Source organism: Scardinius erythrophthalmus (genome assembly GCF_964197995.2).
Source record: "Scardinius erythrophthalmus genome assembly, chromosome: 15".
Classification (NCBI taxonomy): domain Eukaryota; kingdom Metazoa; phylum Chordata; class Actinopteri; order Cypriniformes; family Leuciscidae; genus Scardinius; species Scardinius erythrophthalmus.
In genome coordinates this window covers 40,154,482-40,159,566 of record NC_138235.1, presented here as the reverse complement: position 1 = coordinate 40,159,566, position 5,085 = coordinate 40,154,482, and the positions used below count along the sequence as shown (strand labels likewise).

The following is a 5,085-nucleotide window of genomic DNA, read 5'->3' as shown; positions in this document are numbered from 1 at the left end:
CAAGTGGAGGAGTTCAAGTATCTTGGGGTCTTGTTCACGAGTGAGGGAAGGACGGAACGGGAGATTGACAGGCGGATCGGTGCAGCTTCTGCAGTAATGCGGTCCCTGTACCGGTCTGTCGTGGTGAAGAAGGAGCTGAGCCGCAAGGCGAAGCTCTTGATTTACCAGTCAATCTACGTTCCTGCTCTCGCCTATGGTCATGAGCTGTGGGTCATGACCGAAAGGACAAGATCCCGGATACAAGCGGCCGAAATGAGCTTTCTCCGCAGGGTGGCTGGGCGATCCCTTAGAGATAGGGTGAGAAGCTTGGTCACTCGGGAGGAGCTCAGAGTAGAGCCGCTGCTCCTCCACATCGAGAGGGGTCAGCTGAGGTGGCTCGGGCATCTTTTCCGGATGCCTCCTGGACGCCTTCCCGGGAAGGTGTTCCGGGCATGTCCCACCGGGAGGAGACCCCGGGGAAGACCTAGGACACGCTGGAGAGACTATGTCTCCCGGCTGGCCTGGGAACGCCTCGGTGTCCCCCCGGAAGAGCTGGAGGAAGTGTCTGGGGAGAGGGAAGTCTGGGCATCTCTGCTTAGACTGCTGCCCCCGCGACCCGGCCCCGGATAAGCGGTAGAAGATGGATGGATGGACTTGTTGAGACATATTAATTGTTTTATACAAATAAACAATCTGTATTTCGAAACAAAGTGTATTCTATTTATTAAAATAATGTCATAAATAAAAATAAAGTTAACTTAACTGTTAGGTTACTTTTAACCCAATGTACAGGTGCTATACCACCCCATAGTAGGGTTATTTTTATCCAACATTATTAAGCGAGTGAGTTTGACAGTCCATCTTTACCAGAGAGCAAGTTTTAATGCATCAATGTAATTTGAGCAACATGAGGCTTTTTTTCTATGAGTAAACAAAGCCTTTTTTTCTTCTTCATCTTTTTTGGTGAAGCTTACAGTAAAAAAAAAAACATTTTTTTTTAACCCAACCGTTGGGTTACACATATTAGGTCACTATATGTTGGGTTATTTTCCAAAACAGTTGGGTCATTTTTTAAAACGTTGGGTAATTTCTTGTCATAACCCAGTTGTAGGGTTAAATACGGTTTCTGCACAATATTGCTCTTTATTTATGTCATTATGTTTGGATATTTTAAAAGTAATTTTCTTTAATTAAAATGTTTGTGCATATTTTTGCAAAGCTTCTGACAAAAGCCCTTTCAGTTTTACCAATAAACCAAGAAAACACAAAGAACAAATGCACGCTTTTTTTAAAAACATTTTTTTATATGTTTTTTTTATGCAAAAGAAAATGCCAAAAGAAAAAGACGGAACATTATTTTTTAAATAAAAAATTATGCTAATATTGTTGACTCCAACAGTTCTTCTAAATCAATAAATGCAAATGGTATGAATGTTGTTCTTTATTATTATTCGACATTATTAAATATAATAGAAAAAAAGTTTGAGGGGGTCAAAGTGGAGACAAAACTGATTTGAATAATAGCTTACTTTAAAACTGCAACATGATTTCGTTGCAAGGTTCTGCCAAAGATATAAACAAACGTTCTTTCGTTGACATAAACAAACGTGTATTTAAAGTTGTCAGATATTTAATACCGTTCTCAAAACGTTTGCACAAAACAATGTTCATGTTATTTTTTTGTTTTTGTTTTTTGCCAGAAACGTTTTAGTCGGTAAGCCATAATTCGTCTAACATTTTTTAAAAGTTAATACAGAAAATAACGTTCTGATAATGTTTGCAAAATTCTAAAACGGAACATTTCCTTAATATTTTCTCTAACGCTTGCAAAAGCAAACATCTTTTTTATAAACTGTGAGTTTCGAACATACCGATATATAATGTATAGTTTAGTGATGGCCGAACTGTTTCCAGAAGCTTCGAAATCTTTGCGAATCATTTGTTCCGAATCAGTGATTCGGAGTTGGATTTCAGTAAACGAGGCTTCGTTGCGTCATCGCTGTTTGGACATGCCATTGGTTCACCGTTAGAGGGCGATGATCTCTCATCTCTGTGAATGATGATTTTTTATTTATTTTTTTAACCTGATTTCGGGTCAGTTTGATAAATTTGTAGACATGTAATGCCACATTTGATTTAATTATAAAAAGAGATGTAGTTAAAAGTATCTTAATTGGCATGATTAACCAAACTCACAAAACAAGCCCTGATATTTAATTAAAAAAAATACATATTATAGAGACACCATATTTAATGTTATCAAATAATTTGATAATTGCATTTAATAGATTGTTTAGTAAACGGTGTTTTGCTCAGTTTTCACTGCATTTACTCAGTTCTGACCAGCGTGTCGAACGATTCGAAACAGTGAATCATTTTCTGCGACGCAATTGATTAAATTGAATTAAAGTTTTGAAAAGTTTCGTTTCTCCCAGCACTATCTGGGCTACTTACCCTATTATTTCCAGGTTGATGTGAATAAAAATTCCTGATTTCATCTCCAGGTCCCGATTGTTCCAGTCTCCAGACCATAGCATAGACTGTAAGAGGATCCAGACACGTGGTGATCGTCTCATCTATACTGCCATCTAGTGGCGTGAACGGTTACTGGCGCACACTGGGCTGCTGATTCACGAACAGTCATGGTATGAATAAATAAAGACAAAACTGAGAAACATCTTGACGGAACACCCAACACGAACAGTGCTGTATGTGTGGTTTGTGTTATGTTTTCTGTCAAAATGTTTTCTCAGATTTGCTCAAATCCTCTTAAGAAGATTCCAGTGTTTCAGTGCTAGTAAAACTGAGTCCACATCATTATGATAAAAATCCAAAATAAAGGTTTCAAAGGTTTTTTTTTTTGGTTTTTTTTTTGCGCAAAGAACCGTTCAGTGGTCAGTTCTTAAAAAAATAAAAATAATAATTCTTAGTGTGGAGAACATTTAAATAATTTAAAGAGCCATTTGTCGAATGGAAAGGTTGTTAAAGGTGAGACCTTTATTTTTAAGAGTGTGACATCGTGAAGTCTGTCCATTAATTAAACATCTCCTCACGGTCGTTCACACTCTTCAAGCTTGTCTTTTCACCTCAGATAAAGCAGGCGTTTGAGCTGAATTATTGAGGGATGTTGTGATCACAGTTTATGAATAATATAATGAAGCGGAAGGTGGTGAAGCTCTTGGGTTTTAAACGAGGTCCTTCTTCCATCCCAAAAACGTTCTGGCAGATTCTCTCAAACGTTATTCCTGTAATGTTAACAGAACGCGAAGTATTTTGGTCTTTAATAACGTTCTCAAAACGTCAGAGAAAACATGGGGAAAAAAAAACTTTTTTCTAATATATTTTAGTTGGACGTTCGTCAAATGTAGGCCTTGTTTAAGAATGTACGTTTGAAATAATGTTTGGGGGGAAATTAATCCTCCCTTAAATTCACCCAAGATTATATTTGCCAAAACAGCTGCTGTAATGTTTCGTTCTTTAATTGTATTAAAAGTGTAGACGTATTACAAAACTTTTTTTTTACTTTTCGCCGGTCCCATGGTGTAATGGTTAGCACTCTGGACTTTGAATCCAGCGATCCGAGTTCAAATCTCGGTGGGACCTCGTCCTTTTCAGACGAATCAAAGAATTCGGATGATATTAAATATAACAATGTGCTTCATAACGCGAAAAAGATCATAAAGGATCATATTTGGAGACGGAGTGGTTAAAGACATGGACAGAACCTAAAGGGTGTAGGCTGAAATCTTACTCCTCCTACATCTGAAAATGCTTTCATAACTTTCTTGATCAAGGACAGTGGAGTTCAAGTTATTGAAAACACTATGCTACGTACAATAATAATGGTGAAAAAACGTCAAACGTGTGTGCGACTAGTTATGCACTATCATAAAGACCAAGGTTAATCATTGAAGATAAGCATGAATGTCCTTCATGGATTGAGAATGTTTACAAAGCGAGTTACAATAAAAGCATAAGCAATTCGTCAGAGACAACAATATTTGCAGTAGTTATACAATGCCAGGTTTATTAGAAAGGAAACGAGCTTGAGCAAAGGAGAAATGCTGAGAAGAAAACGAACAGGATTTTTGTGTGTTCAAGTGTGTCAGGAAAGCAGTGTGACTCATTCTTCATTCATATGAACAATACAGTTTTTTGTACATGACCCAGTATCCTGAAATGCTTTTCAAATAAATAAATGAAAACTGTGCTTCTATTTTTGTACAAGGATCCGTGTATCTTCCTCAGGAACCCTAGAGTGAGGAGAAAATGTGCAGAGCAGAGACTTTAACGTTAGCTAGTGGGACATTCCTGGTGTTCAGTGCCTTTCGGCCATCATAAAATGTAGAAAATAAAACAGGTTTTAAAAGTAATTTTTGTGTAGACATGATAGAGTGAATTAAAAGTAAAACTATATAAAAATGATTTCTGGTAAATCAATTTAGTTTAGCCATTTATTTAAAAAAATGAAAGGGAAGATCAAAAATGTCCACCTGGTTAGGGACAAATGAACAGCAGTTTCAAATACTTATGATTTAAATTTATGTGCACTGTGTACATTATCTTAGACAAATCAAATGCACATTTGTTCCTTTAAGAGCATAGTAGTTAATACATTATTAGAAAATATAAATATTGTGTATGAATTGTTTGCATTTTACAATTTAAAATGTTTCGTTTCAGATACAAATGTCTAAAATGTGTTATTTACCAAAAAAGTCCATTATTAATACTAAGGTGTATTTTCATTGTCACTGAATTATTAGTATGCTTTTGCTGATTTTTTTTTTTAAATTATTGTAAAAAATGCTTAACAGGGTGGACAAAGTAATAATAGAGTGGACAGAATAATAACAGGATAGACAAAATAATAACAGGGTGGACAGAATAATAACAGGGTGGACGGAATAATAACAGGGTGGACAGAATAATAACAGGGTGGACAGAATAATAACAGGGTGGAAAGAATAATAACAGGGTGGACAGAATAATAACAGGGTGGACAGAATAATAACAGGGTGGAAAGAATAATAAGAGGGTGGACAGAATAATAACAGGGTGGACAGAATAATAACAGGGTGGACAAAGTAATAATAGAGTGGACAG

At 36.4% G+C, this 5,085-nt stretch overlaps 1 long non-coding RNA gene across 1 annotated transcript in view; it reads right to left on the bottom strand.

Annotated features, from left to right (window-relative positions):
* LOC308702828 overlaps positions 1–2,790 on the bottom strand; it is a 20,330-nt gene extending 17,540 nt beyond the window's left edge. The window contains exon 1 of the long non-coding RNA XR_014031654.1: positions 2,434–2,790. This is a non-coding gene — a long non-coding RNA (uncharacterized lncRNA). The remainder of the gene's footprint in view (positions 1–2,433) is intronic.
* Positions 2,791–5,085: the final 2,295 nt, after the last annotated feature.